Source organism: Diabrotica virgifera, chromosome 6 (genome assembly GCF_917563875.1).
Source record: "Diabrotica virgifera virgifera chromosome 6, PGI_DIABVI_V3a".
In the NCBI taxonomy this organism is placed as follows: Eukaryota; Metazoa; Arthropoda; class Insecta; order Coleoptera; family Chrysomelidae; genus Diabrotica; species Diabrotica virgifera.
Window position 1 is genome coordinate 90177461 of NC_065448.1, and position 25772 is coordinate 90203232.

Here is a 25772-nt window from a genome sequence, read left to right on the forward strand (position 1 = left end):
TCGACCTAATAGATTTTGCATAATAATTTTGCAATCTAAATTTTTTTAAAAAAGTTCAAATTTTTTAAAAGCTTTCTGAACAAAATGTAGACCATTTAGAAGTCTACTAATTTTTTTACATAAAAAGAGGTGCTCTGCCTATCTAATACACTTAATACACAGAATTAAAATCGGATTAATAAAGCCGCATCAGCACTCTTTTAAAGTTATAAACAATTTTTTGGCTTGTAAACAAATACAGTGAGGACGTTTGAGTTGGAATAAATTCATTTTTTCGAGAATTAGCGACTCTGGAGATAAATACCGAAACAGGTCGATGTTTATTTTTAAATTATAATTTTTTGGCATATATATCATACTAGTGACGTCATCCATCTGGGTGTCATGACGTAATCGATGATTTTTTTTAAATGAGAATAGGGGTCGTGTTATAGCGCATTCGAAAGGTTATTCAATTCTCTATTCACTAATATAAACATTAACATAATTATTTATACAGGGAGCCCGAAATTTTTTTTAATTAAATTAACTGAGACAAAACGAAGAATGTATATAATTTATTTAATTCGAAATACATTTTACTGTTGTCCTAAAACAAGAAAAAATGTTTATTTGAAAAATAGCTTTTGTTTTTCGCTTAAATTCAATATTAAGGTTGCCACCCACCAGCCTCTTAGCAATTTTGAACATCTATTTAAGCGAAAAGCAATGGTCATTTTTCAAATTAACATCTTGTTTTGTTTTCTGACTGCAGTGAAATGTATTTTGCATTAAATAAATTACCTATATTTTGGTTTTTGTCTCAATTAATTTAATTCAAAAAAAAATTGTTTGGGCACCCTGTATTAATAATTATGTTAATGTTTATATTAGTGAACACAAAATTTAATAGCCTTTCGAATGAGCTATCCCAGGGCCCCTATTCTCATTTAAAAAAAATATCGATTACGTCATCACGCCCAGATGGATGACGTCACTAGTATGATATATATACCAAAAAATTAGAAGAAGAAGACTAAGTTTTCACTCTAATGGCATATAACATATCCCACCAGAATGAAAACAATGGGAACCTTCTCTGGTTACACCTCCGAGGCTTCTACAATTTGCAAGCCATACGGATGCTGAGACTAAGGAAGATGAGGGAATTCTACAATTTACAATTCACGTCACATCTGCTCAGCGCGGTAAAGTTCCAACGAGACTGGTTCCCTTCTTACTCCACACAGAGTAAATGTAAATCAAAATGAATAACCATTTTCAATTTCGTTGCAAAACGAAAATACAGCCGAACCATATTCCAGTCCAATCAGAGAGTGCTGCAAGCACCTCTACCGGTTTCGAAACTTATTAGTCTCTCATCAGGAGGCACATATGCTGCTCTCCCCGATCCAACCAAAACAAACCCCAGCGTGCAGTCCCGAATTGCAACGAACGAAATGGCATAGATGCCCTAGCGGCAACTGCTAGCAAAAGACTAAGTTTTCACTCTAATGGCATATAACATATCCCACCAGAATGAAAACAATGGGAACCTTCTCTGGTTACACCTCCGAGGCTTCTACAATTTGCAAGCCATACGGATGCTGAGACTAAGGACGATGAGGGAATTCTACAATTTACAATTCACGTCACATCTGCTCAGCGCGGTAAAGTTCCAACAAGACTGGTTCCCTGCATACTCCACACAGAGTAAATGTAAATCAAAATGAATAACCATTTTCAATTTCGTTGCAAAACGAAAATACAGCCGAACCATATTCCAGTCCAATCAGATGAGCGCGCTGAGCAGATGTGACGTGAATTGTAAATTGTAGAATTCCCTCATCTTCCTTAGTCTCAGCATCCGTATGGCTTGCAAATTGTAGAAGCCTCGGAGGTGTAACCAGAGAAGGTTCCCATTGTTTTCATTCTGGTGGGATATGTTATATGCCATTAGAGTGAAAACTTAGTCTTTTGCTAGCAGTTGCCGCTAGGGCATCTGCCATTTCGTTCGTTGCAATTCGGGACTGCACGCTGGGGTTTGTTTTGGTTGGATCGGGGAGAGCAGCATATGTGCCTCCTGATGAGAGACTAATAAGTTTCGAAACCGGTAGAGGTGCTTGCAGCACTCTCTGATTGGACTGGAATATGGTTCGGCTGTATTTTCGTTTTGCAACGAAATTGAAAATGGTTATTCATTTTGATTTACATTTACTCTGTGTGGAGTATGAAGGGAACCAGTCTCGTTGGAACTTTACCGCGCTGAGCAGATGTGACGTGAATTGTAAATTGTAGAATTCCCTCATCTTCCTTAGTCTCAGCATCCGTATGGCTTGCAAATTGTAGAAGCCTCGGAGGTGTAACCAGAGAAGGTTCCCATTGTTTTCATTCTGGTGGGATATGTTATATGCCATTAGAGTGAAAACTTAGTCTTTTGCTAGCAGTTGCCGCTAGGGCATCTATGCCATTTCGTTCGTTGCAATTCGGGACTGCACGCTGGGGTTTGTTTTGGTTGGATCGGGGAGAGCAGCATATGTGCCTCCTGATGAGAGACTAATAAGTTTCGAAACCGGTAGAGGTGATTGCAGCACTCTCTGATTGGACTGGAATATGGTTCGGCTGTATTTTCGTTTTGCAACGAAATTGAAAATGGTTATTCATTTCAAAAAATTAGAATTTAAAAATAAAAATCGACCTGTTTCGGGATTTACCTCCAGACATGCCCATTCTCGAGAAAGTAAATTTATTCCAACTCAAACTTCCTCACTGTATTTGTTTATAAGCCAAAAAATTGTTTATAACTTTAAAATAGTGCTGAGGTCGCTTAAATAATCCTATTTTAATTCTGTAAAATGTATTAGATAGGTAGGGAGCCTCTTTATATGTAAAAAAAATTAGGAAACTTCTAAATGGTCTACTTTTTGTTCAAGAAGTTTTTAAAAAATTTGAACTTTAAAAAAAATTAGATTGCAAAATTATTATGCAAAATCTATTGGGTCGATTTTAATGAAATTTGGTGGACGATTTAAGTATGTTGTAAGAATTTTCTAAGCGAATTAGGAAGGTTCTAAGTGCAACCAAAGTGGATGAAAAACATAGAATAAAAACAGGCTTATGTTGCCCCCTTATTTTGTATCTACTGCTATTCTGCAAAAAGGGTAATAACTTAAGACATTAAGAAAAAATCGATGTTTTTCGAAATTTTTAAATGTTTTAATTTTTTTATTAATGTTCTGGGCAAATTTGAGAACGAGCATAAGTCAATTTTTATTATTGAAGTTGTCACCTAACTTTATCTGCAAAAATCCGGATGCCACCTCGCTCATCCAAAAATAGACGTTTTTTCACAGACTAGCCCTGGTCTAATAGGATACTGGACCCAACAAACGAAAATAACAACTGTCGAATTAGGTATAATAAAGAATAATATACGAACAGTATAGCGAACCAACATTAGCCCAATACACTAAACGGCAGAGATTACGGTGGGTAGGGCACGTGGTCCGCATGCATGAGAATAGCATTCCCATAAAATTTCTAAATGCAAGAATGCAAGAAAAAAGGCCAGTTAGAATACCAAAAGAGAGATGGGAAGACGAAGTAGATGACGATGCCAAAAACCTCCTTAAAATACGTTCATGGAAATAAACTAATAAACAGCAGTAAATCGAAATGATTCAAGAAGCTTGCTGAAGGAGACCAAGGCCCGGTTTGGGTTGTAGTGGTATTAGATGGATGGATCATCATCATCATCATCAGTGGCGTTACAGCTCTTTATGAGCCAAATCCTTCTTCAGAACAATTCTCCATTCGCCCCTGTCTCTGGCAACTCCATGCTCTAATTCCAATAGATTTCAAATCATTTTCTAGGTTGTCTTGGTACCTAAGTCTCGGTCTTCCTCTTGTTCGTTGTCCTATCGGCCCTCTTCGGTCAAAAACTTTTCTGACTAGGGCATCTTCCTCTCGTCTGATTACATGATCTATCCATCTAAGGCGTGCTACCTTAATGAATTTTACAACGTTAGGTTCTCCAAAACTTTTATACAACTCAAAGTTGTAACGCCTGCGCCACAAACCTTGTTATTTAATGCCTCCATATATTCGTGTTAGTATTTTTCGCTCAAAACGTTTGAGCAGTTCTTGGTCATTCTGTGTAAGTGACCAAGTCTCTGAACCACTGTTAGCACTGGTCTTATTAGTATTTTGTATACAGTCAGTTTATTTTTTCTAGGCATTTTTGAGGTCATCTGTTTTCTTAACCCATAGTAACATTTATTGGCGAGCACTATTCTTCTTTTAATTTCTTCACTGACATTGTTCTCTTTAGTTAGCAGCGAGCCTAAGTATACGAAGGTGTCAACACCTTCCAGTTCTAGGTCATCAATTATTATTCTTGTAGGTGTCGGGTTGCTTGACCTAGTGAAACACATATATTTTGTCTTTTGAACATTTATATTTAGTCCCATTCTCTGTGTGAGATGGACGGATAGCAGACAACAATAATTCAGTATCTTTTCTGGATGTGCTAATCACAAAAGAGGACACAGAATATGCAATAGAAGTCTATAGAAAACTAGCCCACACCAACAGATATTTAAATTATCACTCCAACCACAACGTTCACATTAAAAAAAGGTATCAAATCCACTACACCATAGAGACCGAAATCCCTGCTCTAATGAAATGCATTTCAGGATAGAAAAAACCTGCTAGCAAAGGAAGCTAGAAATAACTGCCCATTGTCATTTATGAACAAGACTGAAGAAAGGGAATAAGAAAATACTACAAGCAACCCAGAACCACTCACAAGAAGGGACACAAATATGATAATTCCATACGTAAAGGGCTTTAATGCAGAAAAAATCATCAATAATAAAGAAAGTAACATACACAAAAAAGGGAACAGTCAGAAAAGCAGCTCTCATAAAACTCAACGAAGAAATTCACACACCCAAACTTATATGGAATCACCATGTATTTCAAGATAATATTTATTTCTTTTGAAAAAACTTGTTATTGTTACGAAGAATAAAGATTTTTATTGAAAATAAACAAATCTATAAGACAATCAAGTTGTGCTCACTACGGAGAGCAATGGATTTTATCCTCGCTCCGACCCTTGCTCCCTGGTATTTTTATTCGTTACATTCGTGAATTCTCGCATTTAAAATAATGTATTTATTTTACATAGCGATGGATAATATAGTTTCGATCGCTATGTAAAATAAATACATTATTTTAAATGCGAGAATTCACGAAGATAAATACCAGGGAGCAAAGGTCGGAGCGAGGATACAATCCACTGCTCTCAGTAGTGAGCAAACCCTCAGACAGTACAGCTCGGTACAGTATAGGTTATTTGCTTGAGTTGCAAATTAAACGAAAATAAAAAATAAACTAACTTTTGCGTCCAAAAACGAAAACATGCCTCATGTGGGGTTATAGAACTTACAACGAGGAAATATTTTTGGTCTTGTGGAGCAAGTAATGTTCTCAGAGAGACATAGCTGTAGATCTGGGCGTAACACAGGGGGTTCTGTCCACAACTTATGCTGGGTAACAGGAACTAGGAATGCTCAAAAATAAAGCAAGGCAAAGTCGCCAAAAAGTAATAATGGCTCGCCACGATCGTTTACTAGTCCAATCAGCTGGAAGACACCCAACCATTTGTCACCTGCAGCTCCAAAGGCAGATTTTGGAAGCTACAGTTGTATCTGTTTCAGTTGAAACGACAAGAATAAGAGTTCGTGCAAAGAAGTATACAGCAGGAGACAGTTATAGGTTCCCGAGTTATCCAGGCAGCACAAGATTGATCGCCTAAATTGATTACTTCACCACCAAAACTGGAACATTGGGAATTGAAAAAATGTGCTATTTTCAGAAAAAGTCAGGATTTGTGTAAAATCAGATGACCCACGAAATCGTGTACTTAGAGGTCGAGGAAGACAAGCAAGAACGAAAACTGTCAGATCTGTTCACAAATATACAAGGCGAAATGTAATTTTCTGGACAGAAATTGTGGTCCGTAAAAAACTCCTTTAATTTTCATCCAGTCAACTTTTATTGCTCACAGATATGTTCATAACCTGTAGTTAGGCTCTGCAGACGTGTAACAGCAGAAAATCTAATTTTCTTCCATGATAATGGACCTCCACATACCATTAGAGTGACTAGAGACATAATTTAAGCAGAAGGTATCCCTTGTTTGGAGTGGCCTGCTTGCTCACCCGAGCTTAACCCTATAGAGTATTTGTGGGATATGCTTATAAGAAAAATTAGAGCTCGCCGGGATAATCCACAAAACACAGCACGGCTAATACAAGCTGCTCTTGAAGGATGGAGTAACCTACCACAACAAAATGTTGATAATTTGATTAGGAGCGTGCCCACGCAAACTGAAGTTTGTATAAGGACTGGGGGTGATAATACTGACTACCAAAAAACACAAAAAAAAATAAAAACAATTTAAACATTATTTGTTTTACATTGAAATTTTTTTTGCTATTGACCTTAAAACAACTAGTTTCAATTTGTTTCTTAAATACTTTATTGTTTAATTTAATTGTTATCCATGTGTTATTAAATTGCTTTAAAATAAATACTGTTTGACTTCGTGTGTTCGTTTTTTTAATTCGCATGAAATAATAAGAAATATCAGGTGATTCCATATAAGTTTGGGTGTGTGTATTTGTTGTTGTATTTATTATTGTGTATTTATTATAAGCGTGTTGCAAATCCATCAGTAGATTGAAGCTGGCTTTTGTGGCCAATAGAAGTTAATAACAAGAATATACGAACTATAGCGATGTCATAGGAAGTCGTAGAAATATCTTCTACAATCTCGTACACAACACATATGCAACACACAATAGGTACACAAACACATCTCCGTTACACAACTCACGTTGCAGAACCACAACTACGATACAGATTACACAAACAAAAACACACACAGAATTTGGTATTCTTAGGGTAAAAATATCACCCTCAGATTTTTCAACCAAATGCATAGTGTAGACTACAAGATCGAGGCCAAGAATGTAAATTTTAAAAAGACTAATAACAACTTGGTTATACATTTTGGCAGACTTTTGTAAAATAATCTATATTTAGTCAAACATTATTTATTTAAAAATGTAATTTTCTTTACAACCAATAATTGTGGCTTAATCCCATAAAGTCATAATATTTAAATTGCACATTCCATAATAAAGTAGATTAAAAATGTATTTATACGTTTCAAATATTTCAGTAGTTACAACGTGAATAAAAATAGCTTTACAATGTGTGGTATTTGATAAAGTCTCATGACATTTGATGTCTTTGATAGAACAGAAAGAAGAAATAATAATAAAAAAGAACTTTTCCTTATTATAAAATCCTAAAAGAAATTATTAAAGTTACTGGTACTGATAATATTATGGCATTTGTGAGTTGGCGAACATTAGACTTACTCAATTTATGCAATGATCTTTTAAACGGAAAATTCAAAATACAGCATAAAATCTTAGGTCAACCTGGTATACCAGGAAATAAGCCTGGCATGATAATACATCGAACTTAAACAGATTTAGACAATAATTACTATTATTAACCTATTAGTAAGAGTAGTCTAGTCTACAGTAATGTGCATTTCAAGAACGTCACACAAACATTATTTGTTTGTCTGTTGTGCGTTATTCACGAGTTAATAAATGAATCGTGATAGGAAAAATACAACAATGTACCTAAATCAAAGTACATACATCTAATTCAGTAACTGGTAGTGGAATGTTAAAAGGAAATTGATAAGGTAAACAATATATTGTCAACACAACGTCTGCATCAAATCGATTACTTTTAAAGCTAATTAGGTATGGAGAAAAACAATTAGGTTTTATTCTTGTACCTTACAGATGATAGAAATATTTCCACTTAGCGCTTAATTAAAGCGACTTTAAAATCCAACAACCTTAAACGGTCGGATATTAAATCATCTAAAACAAAAATCACCAGAATAGGTAAAACAGAGGAACCCATAGGTGTTCCAAATGTTGTAGATAATATTTACCATCAAAAACTAAGAAATTAGTTTCTCTCTTCAATCCTGAGTGTATGTAGTGGTCGACGTGATGTCGTGTATTGTCCGTGTCTCCAAAGATCTCTGTCTCTGGTCATTTCTTTTAACTCATGCATAGGTCTTTTACGATACGAGATACGAGGCCACACTTAACACCACAAAGTATACGAATACTGGTCCTAGTATTTTAAAAGCGGAAGTAGAGAAAGCCATCAAGCAGAGCAAAAATGAGAAATCTCCAGGCCCTGACCAAATACCATCAGACTGGCTCAAACTTCTGGATGACGACAATGTCTCACAACTAACAAACATATATAACCATATATACGAGACTGGAATGACGCCACAGATATGGTTAGAGTCTACATTTATTCCACTCCCAAAAAAAAACCTAATACATCATCATGTAAAGACTTTAGACTAATTAGTCTCATGAGCCACTCTCTCAAGCAACTTATTAAGATAATTCTTAATAGAATCAAACAGAAATGTGAAGAGACAATGGGAAACAATCAATTCGGTTTCAGAAAAGGATTGGGAACAAGGGAAGCTTTATTCTCAATGTTAACATTACTTCAACGATCATGGGAAGTACAGAAACCAATTTACGTCTGCTTTATAGATTTTGAGAAGGCGTTTGATAGAGTTCAATATGATAGGTTGTTTGAATATCTAGAAATGATTGGAATAGATGATAAAGATCTGAGACTTTTACAACATCTATATTAGAATCAAGAAGCTTCTATTCTGGTAGACGGTACAGAAACAGACAAAATTTGCATTCAAAGAGGTGTCAGACAGGGTTGTGTGTTATCCCCAACTTTGTTTAACGAATACTCAGAAATAATTTTTAATGAAGCATTGGAAGGACAATGTGGAGTTCGAATCGGGGAAGAAACTATTAACAACATCAGATATGCAGACGACACCGTGATCATGGCTGAAAATATCGAAGATCTTCAATTCCTTATAGATCGAGTCACTAGAGAATGCTCCAATAACGGACTTAACATAAATGCAACAAAGACAAAGTTACTTGCGGTTAGTAAACAAGACGTCGGGTCTATGCAAGTAATTGTCAGTGATGAACCAGTAACAAAAGTTAACCATTTTAAATATCTAGGATGTTGGATAAACGAGACACTAAATCCGGATGAAGAAATTAAAACTCGTATAGAAATTGCAAGAGGAGCATTTATGAAACTTAGATCTATTCTGAGCAACTCTCAGCTGAACTTACAACTAAGAATCAAGTTCCTAAAATGTTCTGTGTATCCTGTATTGCTATATGGATGTGAAACCTGGATCATGAAGGTTAACATGATAAACAAATTAGAAGCCTTTGAGATGTGGTCGTATCGTAGATTGCTCAGAATATCTTGGGTTCAACGCATTTCAAACAGAGAAGTTTTAAACAGAGTAGGTCAAGGCGAAGGTGATTTAACCAAGATGGTAAAAAAGAGAAAACTTGAATATCTGAAGCATATAATCAGAGGTAGCAGATACAGGATGCTGCAGTTAATACTCAATGGAAAGATCGACGGAAAAAGAGGAATTGGTCGGAAGAAATATTCATGGCTCCGAAACCTTCGTCAATGGACTGGCTTATCAGCAGATTAATTGTTACATGCCGCACAAGATCGAGAACGATATCGACAAATTGTTATGGAAGCTACCCACGCCTAAAAAAATGGGCACGGTACTTAAAGAAGAAGATAGGTCTTTTGCATATTCCTGTAATTTGATCGATCTATCTTGTTGGGATCTTCCTCGTGATCTTCGGCCTTCCGCCTTTCCTTGAATAATGAGTCATTACATATTTTCTGCGTTTGCTCTCCTAACATGTCCAAAGTATTTGCATTGTTGGAGATGGACTTTACTGGAGAGTCGTTGGCTAACTTTTAGCTCTCTTAAAATTGAATTATTTGTCCTACGCTCGGCTCAAGAAATTTAAAAGAACATTTCAGTGGCGTCTATCTTTCTTCTTTCCGATTTTCTCAGGGTCCAACATCACATCGGTAGGTCAGTATTGGGAATATTAAGCAGTTGATCAACCTTATCTTTAACGCTCTTGAAATTTGACAGTCCCTATATTGTGGTCATTTTTGCTGTGGCAACTTTTGCTAGATCACATCTACGTTTTATTTCTTCCTGTAGTGACACTGCGTTTGTGTTTGTGATCAACAGCAAGAAATTAGTATCAAAAACTAAATACAATAATTCTGCAACAAACATCCGAAGAAACCAGAGAGTTGGGTTGGATAGGGCTCCAATGGTTATTTAAGAAAGTGAGTACACTGGACAGAGGAAACTTGGTGAAAAGTGAAACAACATCAAAATTCACTAAACTGTACACTTGGTTGGGATAACTGGAGTTAGTGCCATATTATCATTAAATTATAATAATACCATCACACTCTCTTTCTTTCCATGCATTGGGCATCCTTTCATCCTCGTATTAGTCCAGGAAGCAAAGCTTTTCACCTCGGAATTTTTACAGAAGGAATTGATTTGCCTGAAAATTTGAGAATAAGTAGTGAATAGTCCAAGTATCAAAATCTATATGATGCCGAAAGGCGCTTTTACCATAGGGGTGATTGCCACCCCATCTCGGGGGGGGGGGGGATTTTTTATTATATTTTGACCGCAAAAGTTGATAAAAAGTTCATTCTAAGCAAAAAATATTCTATACATTTTTTTGATAAAATTAATAGTTTTCGATTTATTCGCTATCGAAAGTGTTAGTTTTATATCGAAAAAATCAATGTTTTTCGATATACATACTTATTTGAAGAGTGGATATATATAACGGGCCAAGTGACAAAAAAATCAATATTTCTGGGTTTTCCATTATAATGGTATATACAACAATGCCGTTAACCTATATTATGGGCTAAGTGACAGTTGCATTGGAAACAGCTCTAAATAAATTTAACAGATAGCGTCCGCCGTTAAGTATAGTGTTCCTTTTCCTGATAAAAACTAATTTTTCTCGATTGTGTATTTTTGTCACTTGGCCCGTTATATTTCTCCACTCTTCATTTACAATTCACTAAATTTGTGCCGTAGAAACATTTTTTTAAACCTACCTTGAGAATTAATTAACCTACAATTTTATATTTAAACATTTTTTGTATCTTTGATGCTAATCTTTCTATTCTGAAAAAAATGGTATTTTTTATCAGACTACAAAAATTCGTTATTCGCTTTTAACTCAATTTTTAAAAACTAATCATTCTAAGCCAGTCAAACTTTTAGACACTATTAATAATACATAAATAAAAAAGAATAATGAATACGACCAATGACTAAAAACACCGCTAACTAATTATTATGTTTCCAATTGGATTTCCCCTTTTTTTTTCAAAAAAATATACATATTGATTTTTTAACCGTAACTTTTTTATTTTTTATCTCAGAAAGTTTGTTAAAAATTAATTTTGTAGGTTTTGACAAGATCTATAAGGCTATTAATATTAAATCCTTTTAAAGTCCCAGGTCGCAAAAAGAGGTGCCATTGAAAGGGTTGGTACAAGTGGTTTTTGCCTGTTATTACAAGTTTTAGTTGCCAATAGCTCACTCAATTTTTCCCGTAGAAAAAATTTTTGGAAACCAGGTTCTTGGGAATTAAATAAGCTACAATTTCACATTTAAACATTTTCTCGCATCTCTGATGCTACTCTTTCTATTCTGAAGAAAAGTGCATTTTTTACCAAACTAAAAAAATCGTTATTCGCTTTTAACTCCATTTTTCTAAAAACTAATCATTCTAAGACGGTCACACTTCTATAACCTATATATTGACTTGTTTCTGATTGATTACAGATTCATAGTCATAAATTTCTTATAACATAAGTACATTATATAATTTTATTTTTATAGATACATTGGTACATTGTGTAGCTTTTTTTTTGTTTTTTTTACTGTGTGTTTTTTTTAATATATATTTTAATTTGTGCGAAACACTTTTTTTTACTTCTTTTTTTTCTATTCTTTTTTATTTTTGTTCCTTTTTTTTCTTTTTTTTTGTTTATTTTTTTTTTGTTATTATTTTATTTTGTGTTTTTTTTAATATTATTATTATTATTATTTTTTTATTTTTTTTTTAATTTTTTCAAACCACATTAACAAATTATGCCTATTTATTACATATTACGTTTACAACTTGTATTTACATAATTTAACATGTTTATAAATGAGATGAAGAATTTCCATATCATTTGTAAATATTAAAGTATTTAGGTTTATTGGGAAAAAACATTTTAAATCTTTTAATTCCTTATAAAGGTCGTTTATGTTATTTATAAGTCACTTAATTTTAGAATTAGAGACTTTTTTTCTATTTCTGGAGATAGACATATTTTCCCATTTTTTTACTTTGAAACTACAATATTTAGCATTTGACGAAGAAGAGCTAACATATAATAAGTATAGATCGATTTCTATTGGTCTTAAAGAAAATTAAAAAAACAGTTTTATTTTTTCAAAAGGTACATTTTTGTTAAGAAAAGTCGTTTTGATAAAACGAAAACTTTTTGAGCAGAAAACTGATTGAAAACATTGATTTTTCGATATAAAACTAACACTTTCGATAGCGAATAAATCGAAAACTATTAAATTTATCAAAAAAATGAATAGAACGTTTTTTGCTTAGAATAAATGTTTTACGAACTTTTGCGGTCAAAATATAATAAAAAATTTCCACCCCCGAGATGGAGTGGCAACCATCCATGGTAATGGTAAAGCATGATAAACGATGGTAAAAGCGCCTTTCGGCATAATATAGATTTTGATCCTTGGACTATCCACTACTTATTCTAAAATGTTCAAGCAAATCGATTCATTCTGTAAAAATTGCGAGGTGTTGTCCTATTTTAAGCTTCATTACTTGGATTATACTATTAACTTTGCCACAAAATATTAACCCCTTCCTCTCATAGAGCCTTCCATACCTCCACAGGTATTCCAACAGGTCCTACGGCCTTACCATTGTTGATAATATTTAACGCTTCGACAACCTCGTCTCTCGTTATCCCCGGTATTACATTCTCTGACGTCTCCGTCTCACCTTTGGTGTTTGTTCTTCGTTTAGAAACTGACATCAGTTCTTAACACTTTTCCAGCTACAATCTTAATCTGCCGTACTTGAGTCAAGTCTATTGATGACTTGTCCTTTGTTTGAGCAATGCTGTATAATCTTTTCATCCCCTCAGGTGTTTCCAACTATTCATACACCTGTACTGAAGATCTCCTTATCTTCCTCTGTTTTAGACCTGTTATACCTTATCCTAACCTAACGTGTTTCTTCTCTCTAACATTCTGTTGCACTTCATTATTTCGCCACCAAGTTTATTTGTCCCTATTGGCCTTTACCCGATGTAATTACCGAATCTCTCTATCTAATCAGCCCTAAACATCCATCCTTGGATATAGGTTTAATCTTCTTCTTCCATGCCTCTCTATCTTGGGCAATTTGCATCCAATTTGACCCAGTGTGTTTCTTCAGGTCATCCGACCATCGCATCTGTGGCCTTCCCCTTTTTCGTTTGTGCTTCCACGGTCTCCAATGTATAATCATCTTAGTCCATCTTTCATCCTTCTGCCGTAGGGTGTGTCCAGCGAACTTCCATTTAAGCTTTGCTACTTGGGTAGAGACATCTTTCACTTTTGTTTTGTTACGGATCCATTCGTTTCTTTTAATGTCTGATAGTTTAATGTTCATCATTTGTCTTTCCATGGATCTTTCTGTCTTTGCTATTTGTTCCATATTTTCTTTTGTAAGCGTCCATGTCTGAGAGCCATATACTAGAACAGGGAGTATACATTGATTGAATACTCTTGTTTTTAGGTATTGCGGGTATTTTCTGTTCTTTAGAATATAAGACAGTTTTCCGAATAATCTTATTCTTTTCTTTATTTCTTCGGTTTGATTTTCTTTATTTAATCTAGTGATTTGTCCTAGATACATATACTCTTTTACTTGTTCTATTCTTGTTTGTGCCACTGTAATTATTAGAATTACCGAATAACCCTTGTAAAATACATTATAAAGTAAGTACAAGAGAAAGAACAAGTTTCAAAAGAATTTACAGTGTCACTCTGTGTAGGAATATTTCTATGAATTTCTTGTGAATTTATTTCAACAATTCATGAATAAAATCAAGAATAATGGTTACATTTCCAATTTTTTATGCTGATTAAATTTTATGGTCAAATGAAGGACGTTGGTATTATCTGAGATTAAGTACAAAGTTGTTTTGAATCGCTGGTAATCTACTATTTTTTTTTAAATAATTTTTAAATTTTGGAAAACGTTTCTAACAGTCTTGGCGTTCTTTACAGCAACTTTGAATGGTATATTTCTAAACAATTTAATACGGTTACCTGTAACTTGAGGAAAGTAATACATAGTACTGATAAAAAATGGGATATTGATGAAGTCAAAGGAGTACTATTTAACACCTCAACAACCTGGGCTCTCACAAAACCCAAAAAACGGGCATGAGGGGCCCACATCCTCGAGCGCCGAGTCGCCGAACTGGACATAGCCCAGAGTGGGGACTCGGCGCCCGAGCAAGCAAAACAGATCGAAGATAAGTCACTAGAGATAGCGGGAATAGAGCGCCTCACGCTGGCCTGCATTGATCGGGGTAGGATTTCATATGGGAGTCCGTGTACCCAAGACTCTTATATGATAAGCACTTTGCTGATTGAGAGCCCCTATAGCGCATCAGAGTGCTATCGGGGGGTAAGTGGATGGTCTAGAGCATTGAAGCGGGGTGGAGTGATTCCTGCTTACGGGAGTTAATCCTCCTCGCCCCAATGAATTGTATCACCCGAATGTCATTCTCTAGGGGTGAGCAAGTCTCTCAGGCTGGGTTAAATCACTATGCTTGCTTGCTTGCAACCTGGGCTCTCGCTATCTTCGATATTACATTCTCTGTCGTACATAAGTAGTGAACCCTTGTACTTGTAAAATAACCATCAGCTTGACGAGTCATGTTTTAAAGATATTTCTACGAATTTTGAGCTCTAGGTTTTACCAAAAATAGAAGAACAACTTGGTGATACAATGTTTGGGTTATGGTTATGGCTTATGGTGAACAACTGGAGAGAACTAACGGTATCAGCTACTTTAGTTGTGATCTAAATTAGAACTGGTATATGAGCAAAGAAATTAGAATACGCATAGAGAAGGCCAGAGCTGCATTCTTTAAGATGAAAAAACCGTTATGTGCAAACAACATTACTTTGAGTCTGAAGATTAGATTAGTGAGATTTTACGCATGCTCTACTCTTTTGTATGATGTCGAAGGTAGGACTTTAATGGATACACTTCTCAAAGAGATAGTATCACTGTAATTAAGTGTAACCGCCTGCAGTGTGCAGGACATGTATCCCGGGCCCCTAAATCGAACATGATAAAAAAGATTCTAACAGCTCAAACCGTGGGAATGAGAAGACGGGGTTGACCAAAGTTGAGGTGGATGGACGGGGTAACACAAGATGCCGAGAAGATCGGAGTCGGCAACTGGAAAATGCAAGCAAGGGACAGAACAGAATGGCATAGAAAGCTTGAGAGAAGGTCGAGCCCTCTAAAGGCTGTAGCACCAAGATGATGATTAAAGTCCGGATTATACGCATTTTGCTTTTTTTTTACTTTTTTTGCTTATAATTAGGTTTTTTAGAAAAAATGCTTGTTTTAAAGATATGTTGCTTATCTTTGTTTAGTTTACTTCTTATGATAAACTATAGTTAAATTCCATGTTGTACTTCCTGTCTTAAGCAAAATTCTATGAAGTAAACAGAGCTATAAAACTCTAGTAATTCAATAAACCATAAGAATTTTATTCTCTTAGGCTTAGGAGATAAACGGGAAAACCCATCGTTATAATCGTTATACCTGTCCATGTAATCGGACTGTCTGCAGACAGCCCAAATTTATTATATTGTTGTTAAATACTTTTCATTTTTAATTTGTGGCTTTTAGTGATCACTTGTAATTGAGAATAATAATTTTAAATTGGTGTTTTAATTGGTGAAAATATGTCTAAGAACATTTTTACATGGATCCTTAATGTCCTTTATTTATATTTATATCATTATATCCATGTTTACTTACAGGTTTTTTTTCTTAAGCCTTGCCTATTTCGTAAAAACTTCGCTTATTTTTGCGACATATTTTGCTTATATAAGTGCTTGTTTTGACCTTTTTGTCATGCTTATAATCCGGACTGTAATGATGATGATGACTTCTCAAAAAACTGGAAGCCTTTGAAACCTAGGTGTATCGGAGAATCCTACGAATAAGTTGGGTGGATATAGTTCGCAAAAAGGCTGTTTTGCATCGGATGGGAAAAGTTATGGGAGTCGTCAGAAAAGTTAAAATCGCAAACTTGAATATTTTGGCCCTGTTATGCGACACCCAGAGATATATAAGATATAATATACTCCATTTAATAATACAAGGCAAGGTACACGGAAGAAGGGGGCCAGATCGAAGAAGAACGTCATGACTTAAAAACCTGAGATAATGGTTTAACAAATCCTCTGTATCACTTTTCCGAGCTGCCGTCAACAGAATTACTATAGCCAATTTGATAGCCAACGCTCGATAACCAAGGACGGCACATGAAGAAGAATGAATAAAATCAATAACAATGGTAACATTTCCAATTTTTTATGCTGATTAAATTTTATGGTCAAATGAAGGACATTGGTATTATCTGAGATTAAGTACAAAGTTGTTTTGAATGCTTTTAATCTACTGCGTGAATGTTTTCTTTTTTAAATCACGATAATAATATTTGCGTGATCGATCTAAATTTAATGCTATTTTTGATCAGCGTTATCAAATAATCCCAATAAAAATGAGATTTATTTTGGAATAAATATCAAAAGGATTATCCTGGTGACTTCACTGACAATTTATTTTGGCGGTTACCTAGAAAACAACTGACGTACCTACATACCATAGAAATAACAGTTTAGATCTATTTCCAATGAAAAATAAATATTGCATTTCATAACTTTAATAAGTGGTTTGTTTAGAAAATATTATGCATTAAATGCATTAAAATTCAGTATATGTTTTAGTATTATTTATGGTATATGTACATTTTCATTTCTTGTCAGGCCTAAATTATTTTTTGAAATATTGGGTTTGTTTGCTCTACGTTTCCTTTCACCAGTATCGACGATTTCCATTCATCGCTACAACACCTCCAAGGGCTCCAAGAAATGTTGCGGAGGAACTTCTGAAGTATTACGCTGTCCATGATTGCCCAAATGCAAAAAAGTTTCATTGGATTTTTCGTAGTACGTGGCAATGTCGTTTATATCATATCATATAGACGTCTGAATAGTAGAAATATACCACTAAAATTTCTAGTAACGGGTTTACCGAATGGACACAACGGTGACTTCAACAAAAACCATAACGAATTTTGGTATCTGGAACGATAAATACTAGATACTAAACAGAAGGTAGTTAGAATAAATGATCTAAGACTATAGAATAGAATAGAAATATGCTTTATTGTCATGAAAAATTGTACAATTTTATCGACAAAGCTTATAAAAAGTCAAGAAAACAAAACAATAACAATCCAATTTACTAAAATTTCATAAATCGTCAATATATTTACAATAATAACAATAATAATTAACTTCAACAGAAATAATCAATTGCAAAATTTAAGTAAATTGCAAATGCATAGTCTACCTAAGTTTAAAAGTTAAGCTGCTGCATATGACACCCAAATATAGACAAAAAAAGATAATAAAAATACTACTTGTGCAAAGGGTACTGTAATTTCTTAGTTATTGATTAAGAAAATCTTCTACTGAATAATATGGTCTTTCAGATAGGTAGGCTTTTGACAGTTTACGGAATTTGGGGAAAGATGCTGCAGATTTAAGTTGTAGAGGGAGATGTTTGTAAAGTTTTTTTGCGGAATATAATATAGATTTCTTTACTAACTCAGAGGACGGGGTCGGCATATAGACGTCAAACGTAGAATTTCTCGTGAAGTAGTCATGATTAGGTCTTGGTGGAAAGACATGTAGATATTTACGAATTAAGCAAACAGTTTCTAAAATATACAAAGATGGAAGGGTTAAAATTCCGTGATCTTTGAAGTAACTTCTGCAATGTGTTGTTCTTCTGAGGCCAAACAAATATCTAATTGCTCTTTTTTGTAATTTGAAAATAACATCGAATTGGGCAGCTGTACCTGAACCCCAAAAAGGAAGACCATAACGAAGATGTGACTCGAACAAAGAAAAATATGTTATTTTGGAAGATGCTAAATTGAGTTCATTCGAAACAGATCCTATAGCATAGCAAGCTGAGGATAGTTTCTTCCTTAACAAATCGATATGGTGGGACCATTTAAGGTTGCTGTCTAAAAAAATACCAAGAAATTTTACAGAATCAACGGTACTGATCTGGCTGTTATTAAGAGGTAAGGGTTGAAGAGCTCCTTTATAAGACAATGCTACTGTTTTATCTACGTTAACCGAGAGTAAATTAGAGTCAGACCAGGTTTTTATTGTGAGTAGATCAGAAGTTATAGTAGCATGAAGAGTTGCAATATTTGAGTTGCTCCAAGTGATACTGGTATCATCAGCAAAAAGAAAGATTTTTCCATCGATTTTTAAACTAGTGATGTCATTAATAAAGATAAGGAAAAGTAGAGGACCCAATACTGAACCTTGAGGTACCCCACATACAATGTTTTTGAGACTAGAGTCTGTATCATTTGCTCTAACCAGTTGTTTCCTATCATCCAAGTAAGATTGGAACCAATCTAAAGAAATACCTCGAATTCCGTAGAAATTTAGTTTTTTTTATCAAATTGTTATGATTTACACAATCAAAAGCTTTGGCGTAGTCACAAAAAACGGTGGCAGTGTGAATATTATTGTTCAGTGCTTGATAAACCTCATGTAGTACAGAAAATATGGCATCAGTGGTGCATTTATTATTTAAAAAGCCGAACTGATTTTGTGATAAAATGTTGTTTTCAACTAGAAAGGACATAAGTCGGGCTTTTATGAGTCTCTCAATAATTTTGGAGAGTACCGGTAGTAGTGCAATAGGTCTATAATTGCAGGTATTAGATATTTCACCACCCTTATGAAGAGGAATAATGATGGCTGTCTTCAGACAGTCTGGAAATTTACCTTTCTCAAAGGAATCATTAAATAGTGAGATGCGGACTTCTAATACATTTTCTAGGAGATTAGAAAAAATTTTTATCGATAGACCATCAGTACTACAGGAAGATTTGCTTTTGATACTATTGATTGTTTGGATCAGTTCAGATTTATCGACTGGTTTTATAAAGAATGAATTCGAGACCTTTCTTGAATTAGGGAGATAGGCAATGGGATCTTGTTGTGGCAAAATAGTTGATGTAATATTTTTACTCACATTAACAAAGTATTCATTTAGATTTTCAGGGTCTGGAAGGGAAATTGTTTGAGCAGTGTGGGTTTTATTTCGAAGATCGTTTATTATGGACCAAGTTTCCTTTGCAACACTTTTTGAGCTTCCCAGACGGTTATGGTAGTAGTCTTTTTTAGCTGATTTTATAAGTTTAAGATAGGTTGCCCTGTACTTGGTGATATATTCAGTGATAGAGACGTTGATAGTAAATTTCCTGATATGGAGAAGAGAACGTATATTCTTGGACTTATAACATTTACCGCATCGGAAAAGTAAGGCAAGAGAAGTGGACATATAATATATATATACAATGATGTCAATAAGGATTACAGAACAAAGACAGGCGTTTCTTTAGTGATAAAAAAATTATACTTAATGCTGTAAATTAACATATAAATAAAATCATAATGATGATGATAAATCCGTGCTTCAGGACATAAAGTACATCACATGATTTTTAAAACACAGACTAGACTTGTTACTAGAACCTCTCCCTTTTGTCTGTAACTCCTTTTTAATAAACAGACAACTGCCATACGAATAGAGAACAGTGTACGTTTAAACAGTTATAAAAAAGGCGATAGGAGAAAACGTTTCGACCACAGAGGATTGAGTGTAACAAACTCTGCCTCCAGTTAGGGCTCAAGTTACCTAGGAGAAGGACCAACATTGTTTTCTTGAAGTAATGTCTTGCTCTGATAACCTGTTTCTCCATGAGCTCCCTAATAATAGCCTTGCAAAGTTATCCTAGAGAAGGAAGCCCTAGCAGGGTCTTAAAGTAAGGTCATGCTTTGACAACCTGTTTATCCATGAGCTCCCTAATAACAGCTTTGCAAAGTTATCCTCCTAGAGGAGGAGACCCTGACAGGGAGAAGGCCCTTAGGATGCTCAAAAATACAATGGGGAGATAATATTATATGGTCAGATTTAAGAACAATAGGACTAAACACCGACCCAACTATCATGGTCGACCATGTATGATGCTAGAAATTTGTGTAGTCAGCCAAGACTCACCTCGAGTTGTAGTTCTTCGAGAAGAAGAAGAATGATTTAATATCGACTAGCAAGACAACATTTTTAAGCTCATAAGAAATCAATCTAAGATCGGTTAGAGACAGTTAAGATGTATGGGCACACTAGATTTTTGAACTGTTTGAAGACAAATAATAACAATGGATAAGTACCACGATATTGGTTAAAATCCACAATTGTTCATACTTATAAAAAAGCAAGAAAAAAATATAATTTAGACTCATCATCATCATTCTCATTGCCTTATCCCTATACGGGGTCGGCTTCCCTAATTCCATTTCTCCACACAATTCTATCTTAGTCATATCAATGTTAATCCCCTTTATCAACATGTCCTGCCTTATCGTCTCCCCCAGGTCTTCTTTGGTCTTCCTCTCCTACTCCTTCCAGGAATCTGCACTTCAGCTATTCTTCGTATTGGGTGATTAACGTCTCGACGTTGAACATGACCAAACCATCTTAATCCCCTAATATCCTCATTTCTAATTTTATCCTTCTTTGTCACTCCACTCATCCATCTAAGCATTCTCATTTCCGCCACATGCATTCGTTGTTCCTCTTTCTTTTTCACTGCCCAACATTCAGTTCCGTACATCATAGCCGGTCTTATGGCTGTTTTATAGAATTTTCCCTTCAGCTTCATTGGAATTTTCCTGTCACACAACACACCACTCGCTTTTTTCCACTTCATCCATACAGATCTAATTCTACTGCATGCATCTCCATCTATTTCTCCATTGCTCTGTAATACCGATCCTAGGTACTTAAAACTATTGCTGTTCACAATCATTTTACCATCCAAGATACTATTTTATTTGTAGTAACTCCATCTTTAAATGAACATTAAAAATACTCTGATTTTGTCCTACTAAGTTTTAAACATATTTCCTCCAGAGCTTGTCTCTACTGTTCCAGTTTTTGTTCAAGTCTCTTTCACTATTTCCTATTACATAACACTACATCATCAGCATACATTAGGCACCATGGAATGCTACCCTGTAGTTTCGCTGTTATCTGGTCCAAAACTAATGAGAATAAATAAGGACTAAGCACCGAGCCTTGGTGTAATCCTACTTTCACCTGAAAATCAGTCTCTCCCACACCTGTCCTAACACTAGTCGTTACTCCCCCATACATATCTCTCACAATCTTTACATATTCGCCAGGTACTCCTTTCTTATTGAGTGCCCACCAGAGAATCTCTCGAGGAACTCTATCATATGCTTTCTGAAGATCAGTGAATACCATATGAGCGTTGGTCTCTTTATTCCTGTATTTTTCCATCAGTTGCCTTACAATTTAGACTAATTAGTGTAATGAATCAGTTATTGAAGTTGTTTTCAATGTTCTGTATAATGAAATCAAATCCGTAACAAGACAAACAAGAATAGGTCTTGTAGTAGGAATATTCTATAGATTTTTCGTGAAGAATTGGGAAACAATGAGTTTTTATTTGCATTAGTAGTCCGGCTACAAAATTGGCGAAACTGGGGAAAAAGAGTATATTTGTGTTTCATTATTTTTTTTTTCAGTAAATAGATAAGATACTATGTGAATTGCTTTATGTTTTCCATAATTCTGTATGCTGTTAACAGAACACGTTCGCTGCGTATGTTTTTTAAGTACTTCTCTTAGAACCTAAAATAATTTTTGAAATGTAATGTCGCTCATCGGCAACATCAGCACTGGAGGTCACCGATGAGCGAGACACACATCGAACGTGTTAAATCGTGGACGCTAAAAGTCAGCCAGTAAGAACAGACTGCATTTTAAGGCTAAGGCTCAACCGGCGACAAATTTACGCTAGCAGTAGCCGTAAAACGAACTTAAGGTTCCGCGGAACGGAATAGGAATAGCCGAACTGAACCGACCACATGACTTGTGCTTAGTCGGTTCAGTTCGGCTATTCCTATTCCGTTCCGCGGAACCTTAAGTTTGTTTTACGGCTACTGCTAGCGTAAATTTATCGCCCGTGGAGCCTTAGCCTAAGGCTACGGCTCCACGGGCGAGAAATTGACGCTAGCAGTAGCAGTAAAATGAAGAGTGATAAATGAAACCAATAGCGATAATACTGGGCGGCTCCACGATGCTGTAAACTGTCGCTCAAGATCGGCAAAAGACGAGTCGTCAAGGTCATGTCGCACATGGATAGGTCCAGACCTATTTTTACAGTAATTTACAGGGGCGGAGGTAAATTGAATCCAATAAATATATCTAAATTAAGAAGGGTCAAAATATTTAGATGGGCGAATTGAATCCCGGGCATCGTAATCCTTCTAATTACCTTTTAATAGCTTTTAATCTGTAAGCATTTTATTGGTTATGCATTTATGATAATCAAATATAAAATGTAATACATACATACAGTGCGCTGGAATAAGTGTTACCCCCCTTATTAACTTATTTATTTTTAGCACATAAGCAAAACGCTGGGACAGGTCGATTTTTAAAATAATCATAGTATATTATAGCATTAATGTTTCGAACTTTACGCGATCCCTCTTCAGGTGACAGGCATAACTTTGATTGTTTTAAATGGGAAAGTACATCACGTGACACCTCATTTAAAAGCTTTTGAAATACTGATTACAAAAATGGAAAATATTTTAATCCTATTTGAGACCGTAGGCGCAAAATTTCGATCGAAATATTTTTAAGCGCATTCATTTTTTTCAAATCCTGAGAAAACCAATAAGTATTTTTGAAAAATTTAAACACAGAATGAAAGACTACATTAATACGGAGGGCTGAAAGTCCTTAGAATAAACAAGAAGTTTCATTTGAATGATATATTTGAAATTAAAAATCAGACGATATTTTCTCTTGTTTTCATCCCTGTGACTTATTAAAATAAACATTATAGAAGTTCTCAGGGCTTTTGACTGAGTAATGAGGTGTCACATTATGTACTTTCCCATTTAAAAAAATTAAATTTATGCCTGTCACCTGAAGAGTGATGGCGTAAAGTTCGAAACATTGATGCTATAATATACAGTAAGGTCTCGTTTTATGCGGTGGATACGTTCTTCAGAAAACCGCATATAAAAAAATCGCATAAAAAAAGACTTTACTTGCATTGAAAAAATAGAGATACGTTCCATGATTTTCTAAAATCGCATAAAATGGTGAACGTTTGTCCACCAGAAATTGTGTCTTTCATGTCTTTTTTTTCTTCATTGGGCCAAATAAAATCTTAGAAGAAATTAAAAACGCAGACTAACGATATTGAGATTGCAAAAACCTCTCCTAATGGAACATAAAACTCTACGACACTTAATTAAATGTTTTAATCCAGAAACCAAATTGTGCTGTTTATTATACTGCAACTTGAAATCAGCAACATTTAAATTTAATTTCAAAACAATTACAGATTATATAGGTCTGGATCCCGCGTATGAAAAAAAAAGTTGATTAATAGCAAGCTGAAAATTTGTTAATAGATTAAGGGTTTCTAGTCGGACAAACTTTGATAAATGGGAACACTGAAACAGGGGAAGTTTTAATTGTGGAACAAGTTAAAAATTTGGAACGGTCAGACCACGAAAACGTCACTTGTATTTAGTCCGACAGAACTTCCAATTGATTTGTTACTCTTTCATTAAACTCTAATGCAAAAATCAGACTGCTGTTTGTCACCTGTCATAATTCTTGTCATTTGACATGTTCTACGTGTTCCACTCATTAAAATGCCCATTTGGTGATAAATAGCAGTGTGATTTTTTGCATTAGAGTTTAATGAAAGGGTAGCAAATCAATTGGAAGTTCTGTCGGACAAAATACATGTGACGTGTTCGTGGTATGACCGTTCCAAATTTTTAACCTGTTCCACAATTATAACCTTCCCTGTTCCAGTGTTACCATATATCAAAGGTTTGTCCGACTAGACACCCTTAAGCAATTAACAAATTTTCAGCTTGCTGTTAATCAACTTTTTTTTATACGCGGGATCCAGACCTAATACCTTTCAATGCGAAATTCAGATTGATATAATAGCTGCATGGTACATCATGTAACAAGGGGAATACCCGAATTGCAAACTCTCAGACTACTGGATGGGAATAGTTAATATTAATTATACTAATTGTTAATAATAGACATTTTTGAATGAAATACCAACCGCATAACTTCAAAATCGCATAAATAAAATCCGCATAAAAAGAGACCTTACTGTACTATGATTATTTTAAAATTCGACCTGTCCGAGCGTTTTACCTATATGCTAAAAGTAAATAAGTTAATAAGGAAGGGTAACACTATAGAGCTCGATCTATCTGTATACGATACGGTTTGAGTTGATTGCCAAAATGAATTCTCTGAAAGTTGTTCTTAGTGAAAAAGGAAAACAATTGATTGTGTTGAATGACTTCAAATATCGTTTTCACAAATCTTTAAAAAATGACGGCATGATGACAAGCGATGAATTTGTTGTGCGCAGACGAAAGAAAAATATAAAGCAATTTTCCCTCTGTCTTTCTATGTCCTAGTAAAGGATGAATCCACCATTTTCGTTGCTTTTTATGCCTCTGTCGACGGCGTAATGCCAATATCAAAGCAACTTTTCGTTGAAATGATAGATTATCCATAAGTACTATATTATTATTATCGGTATGAATACGCACAAGAAGATACCACTGGTCGCAGAGCGTAGCCGCGTCATACTGAAGCTCGTGGAGTCGGTTCCTGCGCCAGGGCATAAGGTCCCGTCTGCAAAATTAGCATAGACGCCCTTCGGTTTTTTTTTAATTAGTACAATATTTTGTTTAACATGGATACAGAAAAAAATTCATTTTGGAGTCCCTCAAATAGGAGCGCCCGCCTGCAGTGCATCCATCTGAGGCCCGTTATCGCCGACCATGCATGGAGCCACTACAAACCAAGATGCGGCGCTATGCATGTTGTAAATTGTCGTTCTCGTGGAGCCAAGATTTTACAGTTGTGCTGCTGCCGTAATTTTACCGTTACTGCTAGCGTCAATTTCTCGCCCGTGGAGCCGTAACCTAAGGCTCCACGGGCGACAAATTTACGCTAGCAGTAGCCGTAAAACGAACTTAAGGTTCCGCGGAACGGAATAGGAATAGCCGAATTGAACCGACTACGCACAAGTCCTGTAGTCGGTTCAGTTCGGGTATTCGTTTCCGTTCTGCGGTACCTTAAGTTCGTTTTACGACTACTGCTAGCGTAAATTTGTCGCCCGTAGAGCCTTAGCCTAAATCTAGGTGTATGGTGTATCGACAAATTTTTTTAATG

General features: G+C 35.1%; 1 protein-coding gene across 12 annotated transcripts in view; it reads right to left on the reverse strand.

The window, feature by feature from the left end:
• Positions 1-25772, reverse strand: part of LOC114326889 (carbonic anhydrase) — a 471397-nt gene that overhangs the window by 117185 nt on the left and 328440 nt on the right. The gene's annotated exons all lie outside the window — the stretch shown is intronic.